General features: G+C 44.6%; 1 protein-coding gene across 2 annotated transcripts in view; it reads left to right on the top strand.

Annotated features, from left to right (window-relative positions):
* The window catches only part of ZC3H12B (zinc finger CCCH-type containing 12B), a 95,880-nt gene that overhangs the window by 55,273 nt on the left and 22,130 nt on the right, over positions 1–18,477 (top strand). For both annotated transcript variants that reach the window (XM_084640126.1, XM_084640125.1), the window contains one exon: positions 9,384–9,454. The gene's annotated coding sequence lies outside the window, so the exon portion shown is untranslated. The remainder of the gene's footprint in view (positions 1–9,383; positions 9,455–18,477) is intronic.

Here is an 18,477-nt window from a genome sequence, read left to right as displayed (position 1 = left end):
CTTTAGCTACGGGGTTGGGGGAGCACTGGGGCTGAAAGTGGCATTCCCCCTCCCCCCCGTAGCTAAAGCACTGAGCCCCAGCGTCCCCGATGGGGCTGACTCCAGGAACGGAGCCATGGGGCTGAAACCAGGAATGTAGCCACAGGCCTGAAGCCCCAAGCCCCGGCACCCCCCAGGGGGCTGAATCCAGGAACGGAGCCACGGAGCTGAAATACTGAGTCCCAGCACCCTCCCCAGGTCTAAAGCCCTGAGCCCCGGTGTTCCCGAGGGTCAGAAGCCTTGAGCCCCCGCTGACACCAGAACCCTGGTACCCTCCCCCGCAGCTGCAGCCCCCAACCTCCCTGTGGCTGAATTCTGGAGCCCCCTCCCACCTGCGTGGCTGAAGTCCCAAAGGGCTTAAAGCCCTGAGGCCCCTCTGCTGGGGCCTGGTGTTTTTATAGTATGTTGGAGTGGGGGGGCCTCAGAAAGAAAAAGGTTGCAGTTCAGCATTTGCTGGGTTTTTCATCTCCAGTGCAGTCTGATTGATTACTTCCCTTCCTACAAGGTGTCCGGTTGACTGGTCAGTCTGTAACTCTGACTTTCGTATCTTTGAGGTTCAACTGTAATGGATGTTTTTAGAAAATGCAATGTGAGATATGGGCAGGTGTGATAATTTTTATATGAGTAAACATTAAATCTTCTACTCTTTTATGTTGTTGTATCCATGTTTTTAATATTTATCTGTGCAATGGTCTTAAACTTTGAATTGGCCCAGATGGGGCAGACTATTCATTTGATCAGTATTAATTGGTGTCTCAAGTCACTGTCACTTAGCAATATCATTGAGGGGAAAAAAAGAATCTTTTATTCAATACTAGGTGGGCTATATTACATAAATATAGGAATTAGAAATGTCTTCAGACATGGAATGTTGAGCCATGATGGAATTATATATACTGGAATCAAACCATTTTACAGCAAAGTACATAAGAGAGGCTAAACTGTACAAGTTAAAATACTGCAGCTCTCATTCCTCCTTTTCCCCTCTGATCTTATTAGTATTTTGTGTATGCCTCGCAAATGAAATGTATAGATTATGTCAGTGAGTTACCACAGAGGTTAATTAAGCCCTATAATTTTTGTATGATCAAGAATTCAGCCATTGTTTCAGCCACATATTGTATGTGTGTTTTATGTCTCTTCAGATCTGTAAACTTTGTAATGATGATTTTGATGGAAATCACATGCAGCTAATTTTACCAAAAGGAAAACACAAAAACAGATCAATATCAAGGAATTATTATACATCCTCGCTTGCTATATAATCGCTAACAAAGAGAGTAATTCCTTGATATTGATCTGTTTGTCTTGTTGGCCTAAACAGTATTACTTGTAGGTGGGGTATACTTGGCATGTTTAGGGACTGATGGAGAAGGGGACATAAGGGTTGTATTTCCTTCGCTAAAAACTAGAAAGGTTTACACTGAGCTCAAATTCTGGCGGTATTTAAAATAGGAAGATTTTGTTGAACATTTTTACTTCTCCATGCTTTTGTTTACTTACAGATGATATTTCTTTTGATCAATAAAAAGAAAAGGAGTACTTGTGGCACCTTAAAGACTAACCAATTTTCTCTAAGGTGCCACAAGTACTCCTTTTCTTTTTGTGAATACAGACTAACATGGCTGCTACTCTGAAACCTTTTGATAAATGTTATTGATTTTAAAACAGCTATACATAATGTACATAATGTGAGATACTGAAAATCTAAGTGGAGGACTACTAAACTACCTCCCTCCCCAATATCCATTCCTTAGTAATTCCATGTAGTTCTCACTTGTGTATGTGTGCTGCAGACACATTTGTCCAGTAGGTCACATTTTAACGATGTGTCGGAGTCCAATAAATTCTTTATAAGTGTTTTAATTATTGTAATTTGCGACTTACAATGAAATCTGAATGTCTAGTCTAATGTATTTCACCATTGTCTCTCCTGGAAGCATATATTTAACTTGCATTTCCATTTGTCTTTGAATAGTGGAAATATACAAGAGGTAGTCTAAGCAGCATTGTATACAATTTTGATATTAATTAAGCAGGGGATGCAAGTTTTAATACTGAAAGAGCACAAAGAGATGGCTCAGGTGCTTTAGAGAAGCAAGAATGTAGATAACTTGAATTTGTATGAAACCTTGTTGATTGCTTCTGAAGTTAAAATAATTTTGCAAGGGTATAAAGCTAGATAGCAAACCCTTCAGCTATAAATCACCAAAAGAATCCCTGTAAATTCTCATATTATTTCAGTAATAAAATCAAAACACAATTGCAGTAAATAGTTACCTGTCTGGCAATGGTTAAACTTTCAAAATTTACTTTTTGAAAAGTAAAAATTCTTTGCAAGTGCTGTCAGATTGTGCATTTGGCCATTAACACCCTGATTACCGGAGAGCGGTATTTAGTTTTATGTGTGTATCTGATAGCATCGCCTAGAGCAGGGGTGGCCAACCTGTGGCTCCGGAGCCACAGGCGGCTCTTCAGAAGTTAATATGCGGCTCCTTGTCTAGGCACCGACTCCGGGACTGGAGCTACAGGTGCCAACTTTCCAATGTGCTGGGGGGTGCTCACCGCTCTGCCACAGGCCCGGCCCCCACCCCACCCCACCCCACCCCACCCCTTCCCGCCCCCTCCCTTGAGCCTGCCGTGCCCTCACTCCTCCCCACCCCCCCCAGAGCCTCCTGCACACCACAAAACAGCTGATTGGGAGGTGTGGGGAGGGAGGGGGAGGCGCTGATTGGTGGGGCTGCCGGAGGGTGGGAGGAGGTGGGATGGGGGCAGCCGAAGTGGGCTTGCTGACATATTACTGTGGCTCTTTGGTACATTGATAAATTCTGGCTCCTTCTCAGGCTCAGGTTGGCCACCCCTGGCCTAGAGTTACGATTGCCTGACATTGTCCATTTTATTTTCTTGTTTTCACTGGCTTATAACCTTTTCCCTAATAGCCCAAATGGTAAATACATTATTTTGCCAATTTAAAAAAAAAAAAAGCACAACTGTTTAATTGAGAAGCTCTGATGTTTCCATCCTTTGGAGAAGGGACTTGAAATTTGGCAGGAAGTGACTGGGGTGAGGGATGTGCCTTTGGTTGTTCCTGTGAAAATCGACCTAAATCTTGCCAAGTTGTGAGCCTCTTTTTCACATGTGCTCAGCAGAAACTTATTAGAGTTTGGCAGCTTAAATTCTCTGAAGATATTGTCTGTACCTAGCATGTTCTAGTGCAAGGCTGCAGGGGCTGAACAGGACTTCACCTGTAATTGCTCATCCCAGCTGCTGGGGACTGCTGTAGCACCAGGCACAGGAATGAGTGCAGGGAGACTTTCTCTCTTGTGCTCTCAGCTTTCTTAGAGGCACCAGGGTGCATAGTATAAGAAATACCACACAAGGCTAAGTTAAGAGTGAATGGGCAAATTTAATTCTGGCACTTCCTAACTGTTGAGTGCTTGACTTTGTCACCTTAGCATACTTTTACTATAATGTTTTTTTTTTAAATTGTATATCTATATTAAAGAACTATGTAGAAGCTTTGATAGGGAGCTGGGCCCTCTTGGACTGTACAAACATGGAGATAGTCATGATTAGGGCTCTGTGTCTGTCACGGAGGTCACAGGTTCTTGAATTTCTGCAACCTCCGTGACTTCTGCAAGAGCCAGTGTGGCTGATCCCAGGGTCACCCAAGCAGCTGGCCCCAGGGACAGCCACACCAGCCACTAATGGAGCGGCTCCGCAGCCATCTGCTCAGGTAGCCCCGCAGCCAGTTGCACTGGTCACTGCTAGAGCTGCCCCTGGGCCCGCTGCACCGGCTGCTGCTCAGGCGGTCCCAGGCAACTGGTCTGGGATGGTGGGAGCAGGCGCGGCTTGACAGCCCCCAGCAGTGGCCCCAGGGGTGGCCAGAGCAGCAGGGGAGGCCCAATGGCAGCCAGAGCAGCGGCCCTGGGGGCAGCCAGAACACCCACTGGTACCACTGGCCCTTCCCTCAGAACAGTAGCCTGCCTCCCACCCAGATTAATTAATTAATGCCCCCCAGCCAGAGCAGTGGCTTGGCCCCGCCCCGCAGGAGTGTTTCCCCCCCCCAGCTGGAGTCCCCCAAAGCAGTTGGTCCCGCTGGGGGCCCCCAGAACAGCAAGCTACCAGCTAAGATTTAATCAGGGGTATTTTTAGTACAAGTCATGGACAGGTCACAGGAGAGGGAGATAATAAAAGATAAACATATATACACCTACATTTTTGTTTTGTTTTGTAATTACGTAAATCTCAACTTTCATAAGTGCCCTTTAGTCCAGCCATAAATCACTGGTTGACTGCTTGTAGGTATTGTGGCACAAAAGGGACTTGACTGTTATCAGAATTACTGTTATAGTTATTTGAAATACAATAGCACCTAGATTTCGCTATCAAAGACTAGGGCTCTATTGTGCTATGTACATTACAACAAATACATTTTAAAAATCCCTACTCCAGAGAGTTCACAGACTGGGCTAGTGACGAGATGCAACAGGTAGAAGAAACAGAAAAGGGGTGGGTAAAAGATAGGAGGACATTATAAAAAGTAAAATGAATACACTGTTCTTAATAAACAGTACGCAGCTCACTGCTTGCCTAGTCATTTCCAGATAGCAGTGTTCTGTAGTCCTCACACCAGAGCTAAGTTTTAAGCAGAGATTTGAAGGAAGACAAGGTGGTGGCTTTTTGGATTTGATGGGGAGTTCTCAAGCATAAAGGTGCTTGAGGGAGAAGCAGAAACAGAGGTGATCAACAGCTGTCATCATTGATTGGGGCATAGATGATGGGTTGCTCGGATAAAATACTGATAGCTTGGAATAAAATAATTAAGGGACTTAAAGGTGAAGACAAAAGGATGGTATTTGATGCAGTGGGACAGAGGAAGCCAATGGAGGGATGCAAAGTGTTGGAGGTGATAAGGTTAGAGTGATGAGCTAGGAGGATGATCCCAGCATCAGCATTTTGAGTGGAGCTGGATGGGGTGGGGATTTACATTACACATGGAGAAACTTAGATGCAGGGAGAGCAAATGATTTTCTCAAGATAGTGCACTGAACAGTTGGATGACAGAGCAGCAAGTAGAACTCAGACTTCCTGATTCTTCTTCGAGTAGATGCAGCCATGTATTCCACTTAGGCTTGTGCATGCTCAGTGTACCGGAGCTGTAGAAGTTCATCCCTAACCTTCCTCAGGCTGGAGTTGGAGCTTAGTGAGGTCTTAACCTCACAACTTTTCAATTTGTTTAGTATTCTCTTGTTGTATATAGTTAGTAGTATCCTTAGTGTTAGTTAGATTATTGTTAGTTGTATAAGTTTAGTTTTCCTCAGTGATGCCCTGACCAGGGTTTAAACATTGTCCTTCTTGTGGGGGAGTGATCCCCAATAGCAATTCCACACACGCAGTGCTTGCTCCATCTTGGCTATGGCCATGTTAAAGAGCATGGTGTGATCTGCAGATTGTTCAAGAAATTGACACAAGTGGCTTGTGACTTTCATCTGAAGCAGCACCTACTCGAACAGGCCATGGGGCCTGCTTCCACACCAAAGTGGAGATATGATTGCTCTCTATAAATATATCAGAGGGATAAATACCGGAGAGGGAGAGGAATTATTTAAGCTCAGTACCAATGTGGACACAAGAACAAATGGAACAAATGGATATAAACTGGTCATTGGGAAGTTTAGACTTGAAATTAGATGAAGGTTTCTAACCATCAGAGGAGTGAAGTTTTGGAATAGCCTTCCAAGGGAAGCAGTGGGGGCAAAAGATCTATCTGGCTTTAAGATTAAACTCGATAAGTTTATGGAGGAGATGGTATGGTGGGATAACATGATTTTGGTAATTGATCTTTAAATATTCATGGTAAATAGGCCTAATGGCCTGGGATGGGATGTTAGATGGGGTGGGATCTGAGTTACCCAGGAAAGAATTTTCTGTAGTATCTGGCTGGTGAATCTTGCCCATATGCTCAGGGTTTAGCTGATCGCCATATTTGGGGTCAGGAAGGAATTTTCCTCTAGGGCAGATTGGAAGAGGCCCTGGAGGTTTTTCGCCTTCCTCTGTAGCATGGGGCTCGGGTCACTTGCTGGAGGATTCTCTGCTCCTTGAAGTTTTTAAACCACGATTTGAGGACTTCAATAGCACAGAACCCAGTGGGCTCTTGGGAAGCAGCTTTGGGCATCATGCCATGCTGACTCATCCAATTTTCAAGGAATTTACAGATGTGAGTGGGCCAGCTTCTAGGGTTCTGCAACCTCCTACCTAATTGGTCACATGATATTGACCCTGATTGATTGGTGACCATATACAGTATAAACTTCCTGCTTCCTTTCTGGTCTTGTCTGAGCAACAAACAATTGCCCACTACTTTTTACTTGGACCCTGCTTGATTCCACCCCGCCTGACCCTGCCAGTTATCTTGCTGTACATTTCCCTTAGATTAGATCACCTGCCTATTGGACCACTTGTGTGAACTCGGACCGCTGATCTGGACTGCCCTTTGACTCACCTGACCCTTGAACATTATATGGTGTCTCATGTAGAAGGGCCTAAGCCATTTAAGACTTTATAGGTCAAAAACAAAAATTTAAATTCCTCCTAGAAACCAATAGGTATCCAGTGTAGTGCACTGGTGTCACGTGCTTCTGCTAGGATACACCACTTAAGGCAGTGTTCCCCAAATTTTTCAGGGTGCCCCCCCTTGAGCCAGGGCTTGGCGTGGGCAGAGGCAGGGTGGACACAGACAGGGGTAACGGGACCGAGGCTGGGGATGCAGCTGGCGGTGGGTCTAGGGCGGGGGCTGGGAATGGAGCCACAGCCAGGGGCCAAGGCTGGGGCAGGGCCAGGAGTGGAGCCGCAGCCAGGGCCAAGAGTGGGGCCAGGGCCAGGTGTGGGGCTGGGGGCTGTGACTCAGGGCTGGGCCAGAGCAGAGCTTGGGGTGGGGCAGGGCTGGATGGCGCTCCCCCCACCATGGGGGTTGGCCCGGGCCCCTCTGTGCCCCCCTAGTGGGGCATGCCCCACAGTTTGGGGACCTCTGACTTAGGGTATGTCTACAGTTGGAGCTGGAGGAGTTAGTCCCATCTTGAGGAGACATGCTCAAGCTAGCTTGCTAACAATAGAGGGTAGTTGTGGCAGTGCAAGGGGCAGGATGGGCTAGCCGCACCAAGTATGTGCCCATGATCTTGGATGGGTATGTATTTGGCATGGCTAGCCCTTCCTTCTGCCTGTGCTGCCAAGACATTCGTGTTTTTAGTGCACTAGATCAAGCAGAGCTAGCCAGAATATGTTTCCTTGAGCTGAGAATTATACCTCCAGATCCAATTGTAGGCATACCTTAAAAAAAAAAAAAAAAAAAAAAGCTGCCACCTGCACCGTCTTAAGTTTCTAGGTTGATTTAAAACTTATGCTCACATAGAGTTTTGCAGTAGTTAAGTCTTTAGCTGACAAAGGGATGGATTGTGGTAGCAAGGTCAACAACTGGTTGTTATCTACTAGCCAAACATGGCAGAAAGCATTCCTTGACATTGCTGCTATATGATTTTTTTGGCAGCTGATGATTCAACAATTCCCCTGAGATTGTGAACTCTAGTTAAAGGTATGTTGCATTATTTGGCATTTGAGAATGCTGAAGAAATGACTCATTTCTGGATTTGAAATGTATAGCTTGAGAAAACATTCAACAAAGTAAACATTGATTCAGGCTTCCTTGGCTTTGCCATAACTTAATCAATGTATGAAAATAACCTTCTGTTTCATACTGGACTGATGGTGAACGACGTATCAAGATGTATTGCTTGATTATGTGAAAATCAAGGCAGTTTGGAAGGATTTGACTGAATCTGTACTGTCACTTATTCAAAATACGTTAATCCAAATTACATTCCCATTTCAGCTGATGGAAACTAGACCAAGTGCATATTCCCACATCAAAAATCATAAACTCAGAAAATTAGTTTGAATTTCAAATTCTCAGCATTGTAGTGGGTTATTACTCCCTCTATGGATAATCTCTGTGGAAGCATTTTGGGCTCTGGTGACCATGTGTGCAGTGTTTGACAGTGAGAGAGAAATATCCAGGATATTAGTCTGGCATATTTTACTGCTGGGTGAAATCTCATTAGATCATGTATTTATTTATGTTTAGTATCTAACAAATAGAAATAGTTACTAGTTGCTGTTTGATCAAATAGCAAAAAAAATGGATTTGTGACATCCCTGATTTGAAGTAGTATTTTTCTTGGTATTAAGCCACCACTAGAGCGGGTCAAATAGTTTAATGAATTTTGCTCATGCTTCTGAAAAAAAATATAATTTTTTTTCCATTCTTTGCCCATCTTTATCCCTGCACTGGCCTCTGTGTTTCCCCTTTCTCTGTGTCTCTGTCCTTTTATTTATTTATTTATTTATTTAAAATGACACAAACATTTAAAAAAAACAAGAGGGAGAGACCAAATTCCAGATGAATTTGACTTTACAACATAATTTTTAGATGCTATCATGAGGGACTTCAAAACTATAAAAATCAACTTTTACAAATGATACATTGGAGAGAAACTGTGCCACATTCTTGGAATAATATCCTATTGCTGTACAAATGCTATATACGTTATTTTTTTTTAAAAGTATCATTTACGACTGTAATTTGTGTGCAGATGTGATACATTTTGTATTTGTGTATAAAACTTGCAGGCATTTATTACAAATGAAAAGGAGTACTTGTGGCACCTTAGAGACTAACCAATTTATTTGAGCATGAGCTTTCGTGAGCTACAGCTCACTTCATCGGATGCATACCGTGGAAACTGCAGCAGACTTTATATATACACAGAGAATATGAAACAATACCTCCTCCCACCCCACTGTCCTGTGGGTCCTGGGGTGGGAGGAGGTATTGTTTCATATTCTCTGTGTATATATAAAGTCTGCTGCAGTTTCCACGGTATGCATCCGATGAAGTGAGCTGTAGCTCACGAAAGCTCATGCTCAAATAAATTGGTTAGTCTCTAAGGTGCCACAAGTACTCCTTTTCTTTTTGTGAATACAGACTAACACGGCTGTTACTCTGAAACCTGTTATTACAAATGCTGTCCTAATTGGTATTACATAATTGGTAGGGACTGTGGTCTTCAGCTGAACAAGCAGATTTGTTTGGGTTAAGTGCTTGTTAATTACACCGCTTCTATTTGACTTCTTTTAATTTGGGCCAATATATTGTACTGCAACTGAATTTTGATAATTCTAGCAGAAATAATTTTAAATTCCTATTAAATAAACTATAATGATATTGATACACTTTTTTCAGAGGTATTGACACACAAAATCGCTAATAATTCTAATAATCTCTGCAGAGGGAGAGGAGTGAAACTTCATGGAAATTCTATCAGCGATCTCTCTCAAGTGAGTCCTGTCGACTTAACTGGTAAGCAACCAGTGTGAGAAATGCAGGTCAATTAAGGTTTCGGATTTTTGATCATCAGTTGAAGTTCATTATGTATATCAGTTATCTGTTTAATGTTCTTTTTTTAACACTTGTCTATGTCTAATCTATATGTGTGTGCAATATAATAATCTAATCCTGGTGTGCATTTAATCAATCTTTTGGCCAGGAGGCTCTTTGGGGCCCGCATGTGCACCTGGAGTGTTCTTGTGCTCCTGTATTGAGGCATAAAGATGGAACTGCCCAACCACTTTTCTTCCTTTCCATCACCCATAGCTGAGAGACTGAAGCCAGGTCTACACTACAAACCTATATCGGTATATGTCAAGGCTGAATCCCCACTCTGCCACTTCAAGTGCAGAAGATAGGGGCATGCAAGGATTCTAAAAATTAATACATGCCACTCCAGGCTTGTATTAAACTCCCAAGGTTACAGCTTTTCTCTGACCTTGGCTTGATAAACGCTGCCACCACCCAAATGCAAAAAACCCCCTTTAAACCCAGGAAGGAGCACTTGGGAATTCCTCCTTGTGGGGTACCCTCAAGCCCTTCCCCCCCCACACCCGGAAGAGCTGAGAAAGAAAACAAAGAAAATTAGCTGTGGCTATCAACTAATCAAACAACATGCACAAACCTTTTAGGACACCAAAAATCCAATCCTGTTCTGAAAAAAGGTAAATTTTATTAGAAACAAAAAGAAAGAAAATACATCTGGAACTTAGGCTGTTTGTTCCATCTTAAAAGAAACAATTACAAAAATTAAGCACCCAAAATAGCTTTCTTGGGGTTCAGCTCAAAGGTTACAAGCAAACAAAAGCATCTGGGGTTAGCACAGAGGAGATCCACAAGCCTTAAAAATAAACAGAATTAATCCTGATTGCATCTAGCTAAACATTCTGATCTACTTACACATTTAGAGTTCAGATAAGTAGTTCTAGGTATGATCTGGTGATTTATGATCAGACCTGACTTAAAGCTGCTTATAGCATGGCTGTTCTGTCCCTCCAGCCCACAGAACAACAGACAAAGGGAAAGTTTATTTCCCCATTTTAAAAAGTTCTAGCCTTCCCATTGGCTCTTTTGGTCAGATGCCCACTTTTTTGTTTCTGTACCTGGGTTTTTTTAACCCTTTACAGATATAGCAAGTAGAGAACAGCTACTGAGAGGGATTTTACAGCTAACTGTCTGGCTGGGTGTCCATCAAAGGGAGCTATCCCCCCACTTCATTTATCACAGTATAACTGGATTGCTCCAGGGGTGTGAAAAATCCACACCTCTGAGTGATGTTGTTATGCTGACCTAACACCCCATGTGGACAGTGCTATGTCGACAGGAGGGCTTCTCTTGTTGACACAGCTACTGCCTCTTGGGGAGATAGATTAACTATGCCGATTGGAGAAGCATCTTCACTAAAGTGCGACAGCGGTGCAGCTGCACCACTGTAGCGTTGTACATGAAGACAAACCCTGAGCTTTCTAGTGTCTGCATCTCAATGCTGATTATACTAGTTGTTGTACGTTGATGTTAGGGTGAGTTGCCTGTTGGCAGATTTTTGATAAACTTTAATTGTTTGGGAAGTTTTAATCTTCTTTCCCACGCTGGAATTTTTTCCCAGTACAGGGGCTTACAAACATCTACCCCAGGTCACCTGGTTTTAAGTATTGTGTCTCTTGCGAGGCAGCAGTACTGGGAAGTCTCATATCCCCAGCAAATGTTCAATCTGTAAATCTTGTTCTAAAAGGCCTTTAAAAGATGGGGAGGCTCATTTACAGATGTCTTTGTTAGACTGCTCTTTGTTACCAGCTTCAGATCCAGGTACAGCTGACTCCCCTGCACAAATCCCACTTCTGTTCCGGGGCACTCTTGTGAGTGTAGGATTCATTAGTTTTACTATTTACAGAACTTAACATTCCTTTGATGGTAGTAATACCCACAGTCACATCAGCAATGGGTGTCTCCCCAAGACCACCACCTCCCCTTACCATTGAACATTCTGGTTTTGGTAGCCCCTCCCTCAGCCTTGGAATGCTCATTCTTTTTGTCTTCTGAGTGCAACATAATGGACAGGGATCCCCTACTTATTTCCTTATGGCCTTCCTAGGAATTTTATGGGTTGAAAGCAGAATCAAGAACTTGTTTCGGTCCAGATTTTATAGGAAACATGAGGGTAGACATACGCCCTGGTATCCAGGGGTGGCGAGTTATATCTCCACGTGGTGCCTTAGCACCTGCAATATTCAGAGCCCAGGGGCCCAGTTCCACCAATATTTGCTGCCGGTTGTCCCAACGGCCCATCTGCCGCCCCCCCTGCCCCATCTCCCCCAGCCCCCAGTTGCTGCCCCCCACATGCCTCCCCGGCCCCGGAGCAGAGCGTCCCTGGTTGCCTCTTCCTTCCCTGGCTGTCTCTTCTGAGCAGCTCCATGCTGCCCCCCTGCAGCAACTGCTGTCGCAGGGTCCTAGTGCCCCCCAACTTCACTGCCAGGGCAGACTGACTCTGAGCCTGCCCTTCCACTTCAGACCCTTCCCTTTTCTGGCGGGACCCTCCACCAGCACAGGGGGCCCCGCCCGCCCTCAGTCACCATTCTGGGCAAGGAGGCAGCCCCATCCCTCACCCACAGTGAGGCTACATTGAGGGACAGCAGGAGGAGAGGGTGTGCACGCAGCACCCCCTGGCACCCACCACAGGGGAGGTAAGGGAGATTCCTGGACCTGAGAGGGGCCCTAGGAACTCGTGCAGTGACAGTGGTGGGGATGAATGTGCTGCTTGGCGGTGGGAAAGGGGGGCTCCTCCCCCAGAGCTTTCTGCTGCTAGGGAAAGGGTTGGGGGGAGTCCTCCTCTCTGGCCCCTGTCCCAAAGCAGTCTGCCTGCACCCCAAACTCATCCTCAGCCCTGCCCCAGCCAGAGCTTTCACCCCCCCACACACACCCTCAACCCTTTACCCTAGCCTTGAGCCCCTCCAACACCCCAAACACCTTATCCCCAGTCCCAGCCAGAGCCCTCATCCTCCTGCACCCTAACCCTCTGCCCGAGCCCTGAGCTCCTCCAGCACCCCAAACCCCTTATCCCCAGTCCCAGTCAGAGCCCTCATCTCCCCTGAGCCCCCTCCAACACCACAAACCCCTCATCTCCAGCCCCAAACAGAGCCCTCATCCCCCTCCACTCCAACCCTCTACCGCAGCCCTGAGCCTCTCTTAACACCCCAAATCCCCCAGCCCCAGACAGAGCCCTCACCCTCCACACTCCTACTCTCGCCCTGAGCCCCTCCCTCCACACCCCCTCCCATCCCCAAACTCCCTCCCAGAGCCTGCACCCTGCACCCCAATCCCATGCCCCAGCCTAGGGCCTGCACCCCAGACCTCCTCCCCCACCCAAACTCCCTCCCAGAGCCTTGGGCAAGTGGAGGGCGGAGATGGGGGGGCAGAGTTTGGGCAAGGGCGGGTTCTGGGCACCACCAAAAAGTATACAAACCTGCCGCCCCTGCTGGTATCCTGTCCTGGGCCCTCAGGCCCCTTACCTCTATAACATCCGAAGGTGGCCTAGTTGGAATCTCTCAGTCCCTATCACCTGAGTCATCACATATGTATACCACCACCTAGGATGAAATTCTTCTTTCCTATTCATCATGAACCTGCAGTTTCTCAACTGCCAGCATGTGAAACTGAACAGTCAGAGGAAATTTCTAAGGAGGAACTGTCTGGGACTGGAGAATTAGTTGTGCCTTTCAGGGCTTCCGCAAATTAATTAGTAGGATTTTTCTGAAAGAATAAGGGGTTAGCTGATATCAGCTCAAAGGCTGTCAAAATGGGTTTCTGATTGCATCAAGGCTTGTAACGACAGAGCTAGTTTAGATTTGCCAGCTCAGACTAGGGTTCATTCTACTAGTGCATAAGCACCTTCTCTGATTTCCTTGTGAAGCATACCCATTTTAGACATCAGCAAAGCAGCCACATGGGGTTCAGTCCATGGGCGGCAGATAATAAAGGCAAGGGGAGGCTGAGCCTCCCCAAACTGCACTGTGTGGACCCGCCCATGCTCCGCCCCCAACCCCCTCCTGCTTCCCGGTGCTCTGCAGGTCTTCCTCTGTGGCTGGAGCTCCGGGCTGGGGCTAGGGCTAGTGGGGGGCTAGGGCTAGTGTGGCCAGGGACTCCGGGGGGTAGAGCCAGTGCTTGTGCACCCCAGGCTGCCTGCCCGCCTGCCTGGTGCTCCGGGGCTGGGGCTGCATCCCCTGCCTGCCCGCCCGGCGCTCTGGGATTGGGGTCCGCACCATCCACCTGGCACTGGCAGCCATGCTACCTGCCTGTCCGGTGCTCCGGGGCTGGGGGCCACATCTCCCACCTGGCGTTCCAGGGCTGGGGGCTGAGCCTCCAAGAGTGGAATGTATATATATTAATTCAAGCACTTGAAGAAGAAAGGAAAAGTTACTTATCTTGCAGTAACTGGAATTCTTCAGAATGTGTTGTCCAAACAGATGTTCCCTGCTAGTAGAGTACTATAAAATCTGGACTCTGTGTTGGCAAAGAATCTGAGTGGTGATTGAGCCACTCCACACTTTATGCCCTTGATATGGGAACATGAGGAGACTCAGAGCTAATGTGTGGCCCCAACAGACATTACTGTCCAAAAGATCTGATTGCAAGCACATGGGACACACATGCACTGAGAGAGGAATAAAATACATATGGACAACACATCTCAAAGAGCTTTTGTTTCTGCTTTCTTATTCTTTGCTTCAGGTGAGGTTACAACAGCTTGGGGGCTGCACTAACTTGTGACAGTTGGGAACAGTCCTATAGGGATTATGTGCTAGCTGGGGATAGGCAGAAAACATTTTCCATTCCTGCCCACAGCATTTTCCTTTCCACCAGAAGCTTCGGGGAGGGAGGCAAAGAAGCCAGTTATGTTGGCCCTGCATGACGGGAATCTCAGCAAGGAATTTGCGGATGGTTTTTGCTTCCTGTGCAACACCTGCATGTCACAAAGGAAGCTGAACAGAACAGAGAATCTGCCACAAAGCTATTTATTGTGGCCTCTTGACCTTTCTGAAATATTTTCCCCAGAAGTTGAAAACACTAAAAGTACACCTCTGATGTAAAGCAATTAAGATTTTTCAACAGAAATAAAACAGGATCTTGGTAAAATGTTCAAGACTTGTGGAAGTTTCTTACTGTTAAACTTAAGATTCCATTTTACAGGTCACATGGGAAAGCAGGAAATGCATGACTAAACCAGCAAGGTTTTGTTCTTTCCATTCACAAGTGTTTTCACTCTAGTTAACGGAAGGGGAATTCTGTCATTTAGCAAAAACAACGAGGAATCCTTGTGGTACCTTACAGACTAACAAATTTATTTGGGCATAAACTTTCATGGGCCAGAACCCACGTCATCAGATGCATGGAGTGGAAAATACAGTAGCAGGTATATACACAGTACATGAAAAGATGGGAATAGTCTTACCAAGTTGGGGGTCAGTCTAACGAGACAATTCAATTAACAGTAGCATACCAAGGGAGGAAAAATCACTTTTGTAGTGGTAATGAGGTGGCCCATTTCAAACAGTTGACAAGAAGGTGTGAGTAACAGTAGGGGAAAATTAGTATGGGGAAATTCGTTTTTGTAAAGACCCATCTACTCCAGTCTTTATTCAGGCCTAATTTGATGGTGTCCAGTTTGCAAATTAATTCCAGTTCTGCAGTTTCTTGTTGGAGTCTGTTTTTGAAGTTTTTTTGTTGAAGAATTGCCACTTTTAAGTCTGTTATTGAGTGACCAGAGAGATTGAAGTGGTCTCCTACTGGTTTTTGAATGTTATAATTTTTGATGTCAGATTTGTGTCCATTTATTCTTTTGCGTAGAGACTGTCTAGTTTGGCCAATGTGCATGGCAGAGGGGCATTGCTGGCACATGATGGCATATATCACATTGGTAGATGTGCAGGTGAATGAGCCCCTGATGGTGTAGCTGAGGTGGTTCAGTCCTGTGATGGTGTCCCTTGAATAGATATGCGGACAGAGTTGGCAGTGGGGTTTGTTGCAGGGTTTGGTTTCTGGGTTAGTGTTTTTGTTGTGTGGTGTGTAGTTGCTGGTGAGTATTTCCTTCAGGTGGGGGGCTGTCTGTAAGCGAGGACTGGCCTGTCTCCCAAGGTGTGTGAGAGTAAGGGCTCGTCCTTCAGGATAGGTTGTAGATCCTTGATGATGCGCTGGAGAGGTTTTAGTTGGGGGCCGTAGGTGACAGCTAGTATTGTATTTTAAGAAAAGGACAAGTATTGTATATGGAAATAGAGTATTGAGGATAACCTATCTATGTTTTTAGAAACAGCCTTTCCAAAACCATTTTAAATTGATGAAAGATGGCCACAGAGAAAGATATACACTATATAACACTTGCCTCAAATAAAACACAAAGGATTCCCCCCTTTCATTTTAATTATTTTATTAGATTTTGTTCTTCCTCTAAAGTTAATTTAGTGTTCGTAAAAAATACTAGAGAGGTGCAGCATGGGCAATAGCAGTGCAAGCTTCTCTCTGACCATTCTGTCAATGTATCCTAGCCCTGACTTTGTGTTAAGAAAGGAAATATGTTCTTGGGATTAGAGGGTACATCAGTTTCCTTGGCCCTTTCATTCCTTGGGGTATCTGAACAGATTGCCAACAAGGAAGCCAATTGTGATGATATCTTTTGTGATGTGATGTAGTCACTAGAAACTGGATAAGTACCATAAACTCACCTCTTGCAGGCAACTGAACAGGCATGGCAAACTAAGTAATGGTTTTTATTAAAAGAAAATCTAAAAATGAAAGGCTCCCTATTGCACTTTCAGTCCCCTGAACCCATCATTTTTTAATTTTATTTATTTATTTATTGACTACAGCCTATGAGAATTAGGAATAAAGAGTAGGGATTTAAAAAGTGCCTATGTGACTTAAGAGCACAAGTCCCAGTGAAAGTCAGTGTGACTTTCCCACCCAAAATAAATACAGTACTGTAGGAGAAAACAACATTTCATGTCAACATTTCAAGTTACTAAACTGGAGTCAGTATGTAGTGAAGTTGTTAATGTGCTTGAGTATTTTGAGAATTAAGCCCTTAGATTGTAAGGTCTTTGGGACAGGGATTGTATCTTCCTGTTTTTTCAGACAGCACTTTGCACATTGTGAGAGGTACCGGAATACATACAATAGTGCCCCCTCCAAGCTTCATATAGTGGGGAAGAGGGAAAGAAAGAGAGAGAGAGAGAGAGAGAGAGAGAGATCAATTTGTAGAGATTCTCTAAAGAAAGTACATACATTTTTCTGCCTAGCTATTCTGTTTAGTTCTTTTACTGTGCTAATCACCATAGAATCTGTGCACCTTATAGTAGTGCATTAAGCAGTGTGACTAGGCATCTGTCATGTGTTTGTTCTTTAATCCTCTCCCCGGGGAGAAGTGTGTGCCGTGGGGTGTCTTGGTTTTTTATATCTATTTTAAAAAAACAACAACTACCTGTTGCTCTGTGTTAGAAAAGGCAACGTTAAAGAAATGGACCTTGCACTTGGAGCAGAAAGTGGTAAGTTTGTGACAGCCCTTAGTTCTTGGGAGAGTTCATTCAACAGTCTCAGACTGTCCCCAGAAAAAGTTTGGTCTCCCACACAGACAAGCTTTATTCTTCATATTGAGAGTTCCATTGTGCCAGAGGAATGTAGTTGTCTATGGTCTTCGTCCTGGAGCTTTAGATGGTCTTTTAGATATCCTGGGCCCAGCCCATGCAGCACTTTGGAGATAAGGACCAAGACCCCTTGAACTTGATTCTAAATTCTATGGGAAACTAGAGTAGAGAGCAGAGGACAGGTGTGACATACTCGCAGTATCCTGTGTTGCTGAGGAGATGCGCTGCAGCGTTCTGGCTCAGTACTTTGTAGGACTGATTGAAAAAGACTTGGCAGAAAGTATTCAGAACTGTTCTTGAAATAAAAAAGATTCAAACAGCGCTCATAAATACTAAGTATTCTTTTAGATAAAGTCTCACTTAAACTATTAAACATGATTTGGCAATAATTAAACATCTTAATGTTAACAGTAAATACTGGTAAACAACATAAGGAAATAAAAGCCTTTTGTATAGCAGCATATCTTGGGTCACCAAGCATTCCATTTATTTATTATAGAGTTCCAGTCTCTTCCAGTGAGAAGACGCTGTTTCCATATGGTCTGTAATAGTAGTGTTGCTTTTCCTTTCTGAGATGTTCTTGCTCCCTTTGTGTTGAAACAGGGTGCTGGATAAGATTTCTGGAAGCATTTTTTTTTCCAGTTTAGGATCTCTGAATCAGGCATGTTAAAAACTTCCAAGATTTGTAAATAATGCTAGATGAAAAAGTGAGTTCTTAATGTAATTCTCTGTTTCCATTAGTTTTGGAATATACTGTTTTTTTCCTCGCAGAAATCAATGTGTTTGGACTGCTAATGTTTTTAATCAGATGTCAGCATTTTTGCTGATGGGACTCTTTCTGAGTATTGCTTTGGCTATACTGTAGTCTCTTCTCTCAAATTTTCAAATTATGAATTAATACTGAGCAAGAAAGTGAAAGTGTGTCAAACAAAGCTTATAAAATGCTGAAAATCAGTCAGAAATGTTGGGAAAACAAAGTATTTACACAATCACTTTCCTCTCCTGACTATTAGGGCAGAAAATATGCTGAACCAAATGTGGGTGACTAGCCAGCTACTGCAGAGACATATTATGTTTCCCCCAAATTTGCGAGCTTTGTGCATGTAGATGTGGGGCTGAATTTGTTGCTACACCTGTGGTGGTTCTCATGGCAGTGGAATAGGTGCAGTTCTGCTGTACAAATGGGTATGTAGGATGGGATGTGGAGGCCACTGCAGCGAGAGATCTCTGTCTGCACAGGCTGAGTCTAGCTCCATAGGGGATCCCTGTGTGCAGATATAGCGGAGGAAAAACTATGGGATCTGCTGCCACGCACATCTTTTGTTTTTCTCTTGGCAGTAGTGGGAATTTGTGGCATAGAGAGTT

The sequence above is a fragment of the Lepidochelys olivacea genome (assembly GCF_965140295.1).
Source record: "Lepidochelys olivacea isolate rLepOli2 genome assembly, chromosome: 9".
Taxonomy (NCBI): domain Eukaryota; kingdom Metazoa; phylum Chordata; order Testudines; family Cheloniidae; genus Lepidochelys; species Lepidochelys olivacea.
Note: the sequence above shows the minus strand (reverse complement) of the source record. Positions and strands in the feature narration are given on the sequence as shown.